This window comes from Oncorhynchus keta, chromosome 10 (genome assembly GCF_023373465.1).
Source record: "Oncorhynchus keta strain PuntledgeMale-10-30-2019 chromosome 10, Oket_V2, whole genome shotgun sequence".
NCBI classification, from domain to species: domain Eukaryota; kingdom Metazoa; phylum Chordata; class Actinopteri; order Salmoniformes; family Salmonidae; genus Oncorhynchus; species Oncorhynchus keta.
In genome coordinates this window covers 56,933,150-56,948,230 of record NC_068430.1, presented here as the reverse complement: position 1 = coordinate 56,948,230, position 15,081 = coordinate 56,933,150, and positions in this window count along the sequence as shown.

Genomic DNA, 15,081 nt, shown 5'->3' with positions numbered 1-15,081 from the left:
ACCCAACACACCTCCAGGCTTTGTAAGAGCTATTTTACCAAGAATGAGAGTGATGGAGTGCTGCATCAGATGACCTGGCCTCCACAATCCCCTGACCTCAACCAAATTGAGATGGTTTGGGATGAGTCAGACCGCAGAGTGAAGGAAAAGCAGCCAAAAAGTGCTCAGCATATGTAGAAACTCCTTCAAGACTGTTGGAAAAGCATTCCACGTGAAGCTGGTTGAGATAATGCCAAGAGTGTGCAAAGCTGTTATCAAGGCAATGGGTGGCTATTTGAAGAATCTCAAATATAAAATATATTTAGATTTGTTTAACACTTTTTTGGTTACTACATTATTCCATGTGTTATTTAATAATTGTGAGGTCTTCACTATTATTCTACAATGTAGAAAATAGTGAAAATAAAGACAAACCCCCGAATGAGTAGGTGTTCTAAAATTTTGACCAGTAGTGTATCTATATATTTTACTGTGGCCTACATTTTAATCTATTCTCCTTATCTTAATCAAATGTTGATGATGGGAGGGTGAGCCATTCCGTTCTGTGATCACCTATTTGGCCTGTGAGGATGTTTATGACGAGGACAAGGGTAAACAAACACAAATGGCCACTGATGATGAAGATAAGCCATGAGAAAGAGAAGAGATTGGAACACTATCAAAACAGCCAGCCAGTCCCCATCGCGATCTCTATGGACTGCAGAAGAGCTTCAAAGACAGATGAGATTTTTTTCTGAACACACACACTCACACACGTACTGTACATCTGCTTGCACGCACGCACGCACGCACGCATGCACGCACGCACGCACGCACGCACGCACGCACACACACACACACACACACACACACAGACAAAGTATAACTAAGTCAAGGCAGAGGATGGTGTGGGAAGAAATCAAAGAAATGTCAGAGTCCAGGGATTTCTGATGTATGTCTCTGTTACATCACTGGGGACGCATTTCCTCCATCTTTATTTTGACTGCATTAAAATACAGATTCAGATAGAAGAAAAAAAGACAGGAAATGGGGTGCCGTTTTGACTAGATTTGGTGGGAACAGATTTGAACAAGCTTGGCACATTTTTTTCGTCAATCCACAGGTTATTTTAACTCCATTTATGACGCTCCATTAACAACTTTTCCCATGACATTTGGTTTTGATTTCCCTGACCCCTGACAAAAACACACCTTCTCTAAATACATATACATCTATCTGCCTCAGTAGTCACTATGTCCCCCCTCCCCCCCACTCTCTCTGCCACTTCACTTACACAAGCACATGCGTGCACACGCACACACACACACACACACACACACAGAGCTCTTATCGCCAGACTCTCATGCGCGATTGCGCCCCCAGACTCTCCTAATCAAGACAAACGGCAGCCCCCTCCCCCTGTGCACCTCTCTCATTCCTGCAGCCCCCCTTAATCTCCTCCCATCCTACCCGCCTTCCCTCTTGGCCTGGTGTGGCCGCTAGCCCGCTTGGGGTCCTGCTGTAATTGGTTTAGACATAATTTACTGCTCACTTGGTAATGTAGCATTTCAGCATCTGATAAAAATCATATCAAGTCACAGCAATGGGTGCTCCAGCTTGAAAGGGAGTCATTGTAATCATTTAGATACCAAAGGGGGATCCTGCCCTCTCCCTTACTCTCTTACTCCCTCTCTCTCTCTCTCTGTCTCTCTCTCGCTCGCTCTCTCTCTCTCTCACAGACACAGACACTCTCTCTCCCTCCTATTCCAGCTCATTTTCACGGGTCGGGGCATGGCACTGTAATCATTGTTGTTTAAAAAAGAAACTGGCTCCCCTCACAGGCTCCAGTCCCCCTCCTCTCTCCCTCTCTCTTTCTTTCTCTCGTTCTCTCTCCTCCCTCCCTCAGCATGGAAGTGAGGGACCAGGATACAGAGGGGGCAAATGAGAAAAAAGTCAGAGAGAGAGAGAGAGAGAGTGGGTGTGGACTGGGGGATGGAGGGAGGGATTTGTCACAGAAATAAATGCAAAGAAAAAAGTCGCCCTGACAAACTGAATTGATGAAAGTTGTAATTATCCCTGTTTTGGACTTCCTATGGATTTGTGGGTATTGCGGCACTCTTTACTTCAAACTTTCAATGAGCCGTGAGTTTGGCCACAGGCACTTTCCCTAGCCGCCACATTGGGCTTTTGCTCGATCCCTGCAATGGTGCATTCCACCATTCCCCCGCAGATCCACCACACATTTTTTAAAAAAACATTTCACAACTCTTAATTTTAACTGCAACGCTCATTTCTGGATTCTATGAACGGACGCTTAATTTGGGATACTTTAGCGTACATCTTCCATCGACATCGATGCATAACTTAATCTTATGAGAATAAAGAATGGTTCCTGATGTTGCAACAGGCAGACTCTGCTTAAAAAAAGAAAGATATACTTGGTGTGATGCATATGGATATGAACTTCCGATTCAATTGTGTGCGAAAGGATTTTACTTCCGGGTGTGTGGAAGCGGAAAAGGAGCTTATGAGCCAGTTAATCCAAAGATAACACTTATTATTACCCCTGTGCTTGCAGATTTTGGTCTTTATATCTGTCACATACAGTACAGTATCAGACTTAGGTGGTCCATTTGCAAAGAATGGCTAGAATATTGTAGTTCGATTAATCCTTTTCCATTCAGAACGACCTTTGTTTAAACAATTCTGGACTTAATATTAATATTTGAGCCGACATTGCACACGCATGCAGAGATTTAAGAGAGAGAGTGGGTAAACAGCCACCTTAAAGCTGCAATAAGTCACTGTTTGGGGCTCTATTTCTATGCTTCTCGTTAATCCCGTTTCATTTTTGTGTCTTTTGCTTTCAGTTTTGTACACCAGCTTCAAACAGATGAAAATACAAAATGCTTTTGGAAAATACATTTCACAGCGGTTTAGGCGGTACAATCATTCTCTACACTTGCTTGTTTTGTCACATAAACTGAATTTAGGCTAACTTTTGGAATTTTAGCAACCAGGAAATGGCTAAGCGATTTCTGCATATTGCACCTTTAATTCCCTCTGGTATTTGAGGCTGTGATTTAGGAGACCATATTACCCTTACCTGGATAAGGATGACTGTGGAGCACACAAAATGCTTAGTTTTTTTTAATGAGAGGCACTAAATCAGCTTTCATCAGTGTTGTGGAGGAAGATCCCTTAGCACTCTTTGGTTTCATACATGCTCTGCGGACTCACTGGCAACACAACTCCAAAGCCCCTCTCTCTCTAAATGCTCATTGGTCGCATGCTTGACCACACAAAGGACGACCACATCCATCTAGTGAAGGTGGACGCTATCTAAACGGAACACAAATGGGTCTTGTCTATAATCTATATACCGGCCCAGATAACTAGGCAGGTGATAAAAGCCTTGAAAAGTTTTTTTTAGAGAGTTCCCTATCATTTTTTTTTTAATGACCTTAACTGATGATTTGGAACCCAATCGACTACTCACACACAGCCATTCCGTTTCCTATACATGTATCAGTTGTGTCTTAATATTGTTCGATAGGCTTTGACTTTTTTCGGTGATGCCATGTCTAGCAGTCTAGTAGTCATGTCTAATTCTGGTTGGGGTTCCAACGTTATCAACCATGTTTTCCCAGCATGTCATTTTCATTAATGACATCAAAATGCATGTTTTTTCTCAAATGTTTATTAACTGAGGTTTTAAATTATGTTTATCTTGGGCATCATTCCATTTCACTTGAGCATCATCTGTTGCCATTGCTGTACAGGCTTCATCCATCACCGTGGGATTTAGATTTGAGCTGGGCGATCCAGAGTGATCGGAGAGCAAAGCAGTCGGGTTGAAACGAACACAGCTGGGGGATCTTCGTGCAAAGAGCTGACTCCAGTGTCGTCTAAGGTTAACCATCTTGTCTTTGTGTTATTTGCATGTAGTTAGAGCCGCCACCACAATGCTTAAGATTTCACAGGCCCGGGGGCACACAACCAAGGGGGAACTATTAGTACTTATTTCCAAAAAGTGAGTTGTTGGAAGTACTCGCTAAATGAAATGCAGACTCGTGTATATCTCCAGGAAGAGAGGGGTGGGAAGTAAATAGATGGTTTCCCTGATCGTTCCAAAGTAAATAAGTTAGAAAACTGTTTCCGTCCACATTATAGTGCAATCGTCTGGGTCCTATTTACACCATGAGCTATTTATCCGTCTTCACTAGTGCATCCATGAACATACGCACAGCTGAAAGGTATTGTGCCTTGGGAGAAAACCTTGTGAGGGGCCAAATCTCCTTGAGTTGAAATAACAGAAAAGGGATTAACAATCCGTGTGGCTATGTGGTTTAAATGCCCAACCTCTAACTTGATAGATTTAACAATTTAATCATGTGTACAAAAGGGTGAAAGTGGGGCTCCAATTATGGTGGAACCAAAGTAAAATAAAATCTGATCACAGGCTATTGCTCACGGACTGGAAACCATTTCGAAAACCAAATAACAAGCAAAGTGTTTAATATTGGTTGGGTTCGTTTAAGACGGCCAATAGAAATAGAATTGTGTGGCCAAGGCAGACAGCCTAATTGTTGATCAATCCTACCGGATACGACTCAAAACGTTCCCGTCCACACATCTGCATTTAAACAATTAATCCCAAACACCCCCCTCTTACTTTGAACGCAAACAAATCACATTTCCGGCCCCCCGCCCCCTCCCCCAAAAGGTGTGGGTTGACGACTCAACCAAACTGAAGTCGAGAGTGTATTGGGCACGAATTCTCACCACAAAAGTCTCTTAGTGCATTTCCAGCCCCTTTCCAGAGGGAGTCAAGTGCAGCCCCTTGGCTTTGTTATAAGCACTCCGCCACCCCCTGTGGTATCTGAGCGCCTCCAGAAACAAGAGGCACGCCTCACCCCCCCCCATGAAACCCTCACTGAGCTGTCAAAGCGACGGGATTAACTTCAGGCCAATAACATGCAATTAGATTCATTTTCCCTCCTTAAGCCTATTTAGACCACAGCTGAGCAGCTAGTGGTCCCCTTTAGCTGAATTTAATTGTGTTTCTTGCACAATGAGCTGCGAGTTACAGGGGTTGGAAATGGGCAACCAAGGCGGGCAGTACTGTATGGTGGAGCGCCGGCTTCCGGAGCAAAGGCAGTTTGGTGACAGCAAAGACATAGAGGAGGTGATTGGGGTTGTCGTGGGGCCTCCAGGCAGAATTCTACAGAGTTTCCCATCCACGGCCCGAGGGGAAGACTGCTGGTGGGTGCTCTTTATGTCACTGCGGCCCGAGAAACCGACACCGTCCTTAATCGTGTAACTTTGTGTGCCGTCCCTTTTACGGGCGTGCTAATCCCATTACTTGCAAATAAAGACGTAATCATGAGTCCCCACCTCTCCTGTTCATTTGCAGGCCTTTATTTGCCATTGTCGGGGGAGTCCATTCAGCCCCCATTGTGTGCCGACTGACAATCCCTGCTGAGTTGAGAAGGAGAGAACGAAGGTGAGGAGAAGACGAAGGTCGGAGGATGGGTGTGTTGGGAGCATCGTCACCAAATACTTCTTTCCGAAAAAAGTTACAAAACTAGTGCCACTTGAATCCAGTGGGAAGCAGCGATGATTTGACTGATTGATTGTTTCATCGCGCTTCACGTTTCTTTGAACACATTCACACCCGAGGCTTAATATAGATCGCTTTTCTCCAAGCTTCTTCTTCCTGCGATGAATAGAAAGCTACCCTTCCATTCTCCATTCTTCTCCTGTCCTCTGCTCCCCATTCATTCAGTTACATAGGTGTTATGTACGTGTAACGCCATTACAGTGCTTGACTAATGAGAGACCATTGCTCTCTGTCTGTAGAACGGTGTACCTTTGCCAACTCGTTGTATAAGCCCATCAGCAGAGCCCTCTATCACATTCTCACTCGAGCAGAATGAGAGGCAGTAGCACCTCAGCAGCGCAAATCACAGGATATACAGTTGGGGTCCAAAAGTATTGAGCAAAAATACATAATACAAGTACTGAGCTATATTTTATGCCCCCCAAAAATGAAAAATTATATTATTTATATTAATACAATTGCTCAGAGAAAGGATAACGACACTGAGCCTTTCTCTAACATGTTTTATGAGATTGGAAAACACATAGGGAGGGATCTGAGACCATTCCTCCGTACAGATTATTTTCAGATCCTTGATATCCCTTGTCTGCGCTTGTGGACTGCCTTCTTCAATTCAAACTCTCTTCAATATTCAATCAATATTTTCTGCACATGTATTGTTCTTTCAAAGGGCAAATCCACCATTGGTGTGAGGGGCCAAATACCAGCTGTGGGTTTGGCCCTCGAAAGAACAATGCATACGCAGAAAATACCTCATACCTACTGTAACATATGGTGGTGAATATGTTATGTTATGGGACTGTTTTGTGTCCTGGGGCACATGTTAAGGTCAATGGCATCATGAACTTTATCAAGTACTAGGACATTTTAGCCATGAACCGGGTTGCCTCCGACAGGAGGCCGCGCATGGATCTTCCAGCAAGACAACAACCCCAAGATCTAGACTTTGCAATGGCCTTCTCAGTCTCCGGACTTGAACGCCATTGAAAACGTTGGTTTGATTTGAAGAGGGCAGTCCATAAGCGCAGATGAAGAATATCAAGGATCTGGAAGGATTCTTTATGGAGGAAGGGTCTAAGATCCCTTCCCCTGTGTTCTCTAGAAAAAGGCTCAGTGTCATTATCCTCGCAAGGGGATGGTGCTAGAGTATTTACAGTTTTCTTTCAATCGCTAACATGCATTGGTCAAAACTGAAGTCACATTGTCAAAACTCTTCATACAGTCAGCGAAACAGAAGTGTATGTGGACCAAACTGTCAATCATTTTGAATTGTTCTCACACAAAATGCATTCGATAACCACATTCTCCGAAATCTCCAACCACATTCTCCGAAATCTCCGACCACATTCTCTGAAACTCTTTTCTCATTCATACTCCACCACCTGTAAAACGATATATTTTCAGCACATTTTCAAATGCTAACACACTGTTTCCAAAACACATTCAAAACAGAATGAATAGCAAATGTCGTGCATTTTTGCAGCAACAAGATTGAAAGGTATAGAAAATCTCAGCAGAATATTTAATCATTCCAAACACAGCTGATTGCAATTTCAGCTGAAAGCCTACCCAAGTGTCCTGTTTTTAGTCTCGTTACCAGACAGACAAAAGAGGACGGCTTCGAAATGATTTTGTTTGGAAACATGGATCAAGGAATACAGGTTGGTGGGGAAAGAAGAGTGGCAGGGAGAGGGAGAATGCGTGGAGGACAAAGGAGAGGAAGACCAAGAGAGGTGGTCTCTGATGAGATAAGGGCCACAATTATTGACCATGTTGTAAACCATGGTCTCTCTATGAGAGAGGACGGTTTAAGGGTGCAACAAAATCTGCAGCGTTCAACATTTGCGTCAATAGTACGAAATGTGCTTCCTTCAATGATAATTGAACTACATATTACAGTACAATACAGTATGTTCACATTTTTTTACATGTACTGACATTTTAAAATATATTGATTGTTTTGTGTTTTTCAGTAGGATCCAAAGGTTGCCTCCCACAGGAGGGAGAGGCAGAATATTATCAGATGCGCAGGAAAATGCCATTGTTGACATGGTAATTGGCAACAATGCAATAAAACTGCGGGAAATTCGGGACAGAGTGCCGGCAGACAATATCACTGTTGGGAATGTGAATACGGTCAGCACAACGACAATGGCCAGAGTCCCAGAGAAACATAAAATAAGGAGGAAGCAGTTGTACCCTTTGAGAGAAACGCTGAACGTGTGGAAGAACTCCGGTATCAATATGTCCAGGTAAGATGTCTGTTCAATAACCAAACAGGGTACATACACAGCTATGCACAATGTAAAGTACTGTAAAACTATGGATTTACTGTATTTTAGAGAGTAATGGAGATGGAAGCCAGGCAAACTGCATATACATTCATCTTTGTGGATGAAGCTCGATTCAACCTGGCAAAAACGCACCGCAGGGGGAAGAAATGTGATTGGACAGAGAGCAACCATGGATGTCCCAGGCTAGAGAGAAGCTAACATCGCAAAGTGTGCAGCACTGTCCAATGATGGTCTGCTGTTAAACAAACAACTCATTGGCCCCTACAATACAGAGATACTCATTTATTTTCTGGATGACCTGCATAATCAACTTGTGCCAGTGGAGGAGAGAGGGGAAAGGAACTCCCCTACCTTCGTTGTTGTGTGAGATAATGTGTGGCATTCCACCACTCTGCTGCAGTCATAGACTGGTTTGCTACACATCCCAGGATGTCAATACTATTCCTGCCTCCATACTCCCCCTTCCTAAACCCCATAGAGGAGTTTTGCTCTGCGTGGAGGAGGAAGGTTTATGACCATCATCCACATGACCAGATGTCCTTACTGGATGCCATGAATGTGTGGAGACACTTCTTCTGAAGACTGCCAGGGTGTGGAGACACTTCTCCTGAAGACTGCCAGGGTTGGATTAGACATTGGATTGGATTAGACATTCCAGAAGATACTTTCCAAGATGCATCGCCAGAGAAGACATAAGATGTGATGTTAATGAGAACGTGTGGCCAAATGCAGGAGAGAGGGAGAACTAGAATCCCCACAGTACTGTACAGTAAGAGTGATTATACTATGCACGTTGTGGTTTTTGTAATTATTATTGCAGCCCTGGAACTTCAGGAATTCGTTTTTTGTTTCAACTTTTTATTTTTCAAAAGTAAATTACTACATGCAAAGACATAGAAAAAATAAAGTCTATTGAAGCAAATTGCTTAATTTCTGATTCATTCTTGTTACATATACAGTTGAAGTCGGACGTTTTACATACAATTAGGTTGGAGTCATTAAAACTCGTTCTTCAACCAATCAACAAATTTCTTGTTAACAAACTATAGCTTTGGCAAGTCGGTTAGGACATCTACTTTGTGCATGACACAAGTCATTTTTCCAACAATTGTTTACAGACAAATTATTTCACTTATAATTCACTTAATCACAATTCCAGTGGATCAGAAGTTTACATACACTAACTTGACTGTGCCTTTAAACAGCGTGGAAAATTCCAGAAAATGATGTCATGGCTTTAGAAGCTTCTGATTGGCTAATTGACATAATTTGAGTCAATTGGAGGTGTGCCTGTGGATGTATTCCAAGGCCTACCTTTGGGCCTCGTTGCTTGACATCATGGGAAAATCTAAATAAATCAGCCAAAACCTCAGAAGAAAAAAATTGTAGACCTCCACATGTCTGGTTCATCCTTGGGAGCAATTTCCAAATGCCTGAAGGCACCACGTTCATCTGTACAAACAATAGTACGCAAGTATGAACACCATGGGACCACACAGCCATCACACCATTCAGGAAGGAGACGCGTTCTGTCTCCTAGAGATGAACATACTTTGGTGCCAAAAGTGCAAATCAATCCTAGAACAACAGCAAAGGACCTTGTGAAGATGGTGGAGGAAACAGGTACCAAAGTATCTATATCCACAGTAAAACGAGTCCTATATTGACATAACCTGAAAGGCCGCTCAGCAAGGAAGAAGCCACTGCTCCAAAACCGCCATAAAAAAGCCAGACTACGGTTTGCAACTGCACATGGGGACAAAGATCGTACTTTTTGGAGAAATGTCCTCTGGTCTGATGAAACAAAAATAAAACTGTTTGGCCATAATGACCATCGTTATGTTTGGAGGAAAAAGGGGGAGGCTTGCAAGCCGAAGAACACCATCCCAACTGTGATGCACTATTGTAAAGTGACTGTTCTACTGGATGTCATAAGGTGAATGCACCAATTTGTAAGTCGCTCTGGATAAGAGCGTCTGCTAAATGACTTAAATGTAAATGTAAATGGGTGGCAGCATCATGTTGTGGGGGTTCTTTGTTGCACTAGGGACTGGTGCACTTCACAAAATAGATGGCGGAAGGAAAATTGTGTGGATATATTGAAGCAACATCTCAAGACATCAGTCAGGAAGTTAAAGCTTGGTCGCAAATGGGGCTTCCAAATGGACAATGACCACAATCATACCTCCAAAGTTGTGGCAAAATGGCTTAAGGACAACAAAGTCAAGGTATTGGAGTGGCCATCACAAAGCCCTGACCTCAATCCTATAGAAAATGTTTAGGCAGAACTGAAAAAAGCGTGTGCGAGCAAGGAGGCCTGCAAACCTGACTCAGTTACACCAGCTCTGTCAGGAGGAATGGGCCAAAGTTCACCCAACGTATTGTGGGAAGCTTGTGGAAGGCTACCCAAAACGTTTGACCCAAGTTAAACCATTTAAAGGAAATGCTACCAAATACTAATTGAGTGACCCACTGGGAATGTGATGAATGAAATAAAAGCTGAAATAAATCATTCTCTCTACTATTATTCTGACATTTCACATTCTTGAAATAAAGTGGTGATTCTAACTGACCTAAGACAGGGAATTTGTACTAGGATTAAATGTCAGGAATTGTGAAAAACTGAGTTTAAATGTATTTGGCTAAGGTGTATGTAAACTTCCAACTTCAACTGTACATTAGTACAGTCAATAAATTGAAAAGTTGTTATTCTTATTCCATAATGAAATACTGATTTACAGTATGTGAAAAATCATTTAAACTTCAAAGAGAAAAGTTCATCATTTATGTAAGGCTCCCAGTAGTGTTTTTTAGGTCAGCGTGTTTTCAGTGACAATGTATGCTTTCTGAGTGAGAATTCAAATCAAATCAAATGCAGTTGGTCACATACACATGGTTAGCAGATGTTAATGCGAGTGTAGCGAAATGCTTGTGCTTCTAGTTCCGACTATGCAGTAATATCTAACAAGCAATCTAACAAATTCACAACAACTACCTTATTACACACAAATACACACAAATGTAAAGGGATAAATAAAAATATGTACATATAAATATTTGGGTGAGCAATGCCGTGCAGCAAAGGCAAGATGCAGTAGATGGTGTAGAACACAGTATATACATATGAGATGAGTAATGTAGGATATGTAAACATTATTAACTGGCATTATTTAAAGTGACTAGTGATACCTTTATTAAGGCCAGTGATTTGAGTCTGCATGTTGGCAGCAGCCTCTCTTTGTTAGTGATGACTGTTTAACAGCCTGATGGCCTTGAGATAGAAGCTGTTTTTCAGTCTCTCGGTCCCAGCTTTGATGCACCTGTACTGACCTCGCCTTCTGGATGATAGCAGGTTGAACAAGCAGTGGCTCGGGTGGTTGCTGTCCTTGATGATCTTTTTGGCCTTCCTGTAACATCGGGTGGTGTAGGTGTCCTGGAGGGCAGGTAGTTTGCCCCCAGTGATGTGTTGTGAAAACCGCACTACCCTCTGGAGAGCCTTGCGGTTGAGGGAGGTGCAATTTCCGCACCAGGCAGTGATACAGCACAACAGGATGCTCTCGATTGTGCATCTGTAAAAGTTTGTGAGTGTTTTAGATGACAAGACAAATTTCTTCAGCCTCCTGAGCTGGACGAGGCGCTGTTGTGACTTCTTCACCAAATCAAATCAAATTTTATTTGTCACATACACATGGTTAGCAGATGTTAATGCGAGTGTAGCAAAATGCTTGTGCTTCTAGTTCCGACAATGCAGTAATAACCAACAAGTAATCTAACTAACAATTCCAAAACTACTGTCTTATACACAGTGTAAGGGGATAAAGAATATGTACATAAGGATATATGAATGAGTGATGGTACAGAGCAGCATAGGCAAGATACAGTAGATGGTATCGAGTACAGTATATACATATGAGATGAGTATGTAAACAAAGTAGCATAGTTAAAGTGGCTAGTGATACATGTATTACATAAGGATGCAGTCGATGATATAGAGTACAGTATATACGTATGCATATGAGATGAATAATGTAGGGTAAGTAACATTATATAAGGTAGCATTGTTTAAAGTGGCTAGTGATATATTTACATCATATCCCATCAATTCCCATTATTAAAGTGGCTGGAGTCGAGTCAGTGTCAGTGTCAGTGTGTTGGCAGCAGCCACTCAATGTTAGTGGTGGCTGTTTAACAGTCTGATGGCCTTGAGATAGAAGCTGTTTTTCAGTCTCTCGGTCCCAGCTTTGATGCACCTGTACTGACCTCGCCTTCTGTATGATAGCGGGGTGAACATGGAGTGGCTCGGGTGGTTGATGTCCTTGATGATCTTTATGGCCTTCCTGTAACATCGGGTGGTGTAGGTGTCCTGGAGGGCAGGTAGTTTGCCCCCCGGTGATGCGTTGTGCAGACCTCACTACCCTCTGGAGAGCCTTGCGGTTGAGGGCGGAGCAGTTGCCGTACCAGGCGGTGATACAGCCCGCCAGGATGCTCTTGATTGTGCATCTGTAGAAGTTTGTGAGTGCTTTTGGTGACAAGCCGGATTTCTTCAGCCTCCTGAGGTTGAAGAGGCGCTGCTGCGCCTTCTTCACGATGCTGTCTGTGTGAGTGGACCAATTCAGAGTTTGTCTGTGATGTGTATGCCGAGGAACTTAAAACTTGCTACCCTCTCCACTACTGTTCCATCGATGTGGATAGGGGGGTGTTCCCTCTGCTGTTTCCTGAAGTCCACAATCATCTCCTTAGTTTTGTTGACGTTGAGTGTGAGGTTATTTTCCTGACACCACACTCAGAGGGCCCTCACCTCCTCCCTGTAGGCCGTCTCGTCGTTGTTGGTAATCAAGCCTACCACTGTTGTGTCGTCCGCAAACTTGATGATTGAGTTGGAGGCGTGCGTGGCCACGCAGTCGTGGGTGAACAGGGATTACAGGAGAGGGCTCAGAACGCACCCTTGTGGCGCCCCAGTGTTGAGGATCAGCGGGGAGGAGATGTTGTTGCCTACCCTCACCACCTGGGGCGGCCCGTCAGGAAGTCCAGTACCCAGTTGCACAGGGCGGGGTCGAGACCCAGGGTCTCGAGCTTGATGACGAGCTTGGAGGGTACTATGGTGTTGAATGCCGAGCTGTAGTCGATGAACAGCATTCTCACATAGGTATTCCTCTTGTCCAGATGGGTTAGGGCAGTGTGCAGTGTGGTTGAGATTGCATCGTCTGTGGACCTATTTGGGCGGTAAGCAAATTGAAGTGGATCTAGGGTGTCAGGTAGGGTGGAGGTGATATGGTCCTTGACTAGTCTCTCAAAGCACTTCATGATGAGTGCTACGGGGCGGTAGTCGTTTAGCTCAGTTACCTTAGCTTTCTTGGGAACAGGAACAATGGTGGCCCTCTTGAAGCATGTGGGAACAGCAGACTGGTATAGGGATTGATTGAATATGTCCGTAAACACACCGGCCAGCTGGTCTGCACATGCTCTGAGGGCGCGGCTGGGGATGCCGTCTGGGCCTGCAGCCTTGCGAGGGTTAACACGTTTAAATGTCTTACTCACCTCGGCTGCAGTGAAGGAGAGACCGCATGTTTTCGTTGCAGGCCGTGTCAGTGGCTCTGTATTGTCCTCAAAGCGGGCAAAAAAGTTATTTAGTCTGCCTGGGAGCAAGACATCCTGGTCCGTGACTGGGCTGGATTTCTTCCTGTAGTCCGCGATTGACTGTAGACCCTGCCACATGCCTCTTGTGTCTGAGCCGTTGAATTGAGATTCTACTTTGTCTCTGTACTGACGCTTAGCTTGTTTGATAGCCTTGTGGAGGGAATAGCTGCACTGTTTGTATTCGGTCATGTTACCAGACACCTTGCCCTGATTAAAAGCAGTGGTTCGCTGGTTTGATGATTGAGTTGGAAGCATGCATGGCCACACAGTCATGGGTGAACAGGGAGTACATGAGAGGGCTGAGAAGGCACCCTTGTGGGGCCCCAGTGTTGAGGATCAGCGGGTTGGCCCGTCAGAAAGTCCAGGACCCAGTTGCACAGGGCGGGGTTGAGACCCAGGGTCTCGGGCTTAATGACGAGTTTGGAGGGTACTATGGTGTTAAATGCTGAACTGTAGTCAATGAACAGCATTCTTACATAGGTATTCCTCTTTTCCAGATGGGATAGGGCCGTGTGCAGTGTAGGTGCAGATGGCGATTGCATCATCAGTGGACCTATTGGGGCGGTAAGCAAATTGAAGTGGGTCTAGGAAATCAGGTAGGGTGGCGGTGATATGATCCTTGACTAGTCTCTCAAAGCACTTCATGCTGACAGAAGTGAGTGAAATGGGGCGATAGTCATTTAGTTCAGTTACCTTAGCTTTCTTGGGAACAGGCACAATGGTGGCCATCTTGTGGCCATCTTGAAGCATGTGGGGACAACAGAATGAGATAGGGATTGGTTGAATATGTCCGTAAACACACCAGCTGGTCTGCCCATGCTCTGAGGACGTGGCTAGGGATGCCGACTGGGCCGGCAGCCTTGCGAGGGTTAACGCGTTTAAATGTTTTACTCACATTTGCCACGGAGAAGGAGAGCCCACAGGCTTTGGTAACAGGCAGTGTCAGTGGCACTGTATTGTTCTCAAAGCGAACAAAGAAGTTGTTTAATTTGTCTGGGAGCGAGATGTCGATGTCCGCAACGGGGCTGGTTTTCTTTTTGTAATCCGTGATTGACTGTAGACCCTGCCACATTCATCTCGTATTTGAGCCGTTGAATTGCAACTCTACTTTGTCTCTAAACTCACGCTTTGCTTGTTTGATTGCCTTGCAGAGGGAATAGCTGCATTGATTGTATTCGGTCATCTTTGCGGTCGCCTTGCCATGATTAAAAGTGGTGGTTCGCGCTTTCAGTTTTGCACGAATGTTGCCATCAATCCATGGTTTCTGGTTAGGGAAGGTTTTAATAGTCACAGAGTGTATGACATCTCCACTGGACTTGCTAATAAACTCGCTCACCGAGTCAGCGTATACATCAATGTTATTGTCTGAGGCCATCCGGAACATATCCCAGTCCATGTGATCGAAGCGTGGAATCTGATTGGTCAGACCAGCGTTGTATTGACCTGAGCATGGGCGTTTCCTGTTTTGCTTTCTGTCTATAGGCTGGGAGCAACAAAATGGAGTCATGGTGAGACTCGGGGGAAGGCTTTGTATGCATTGTGGAAGTT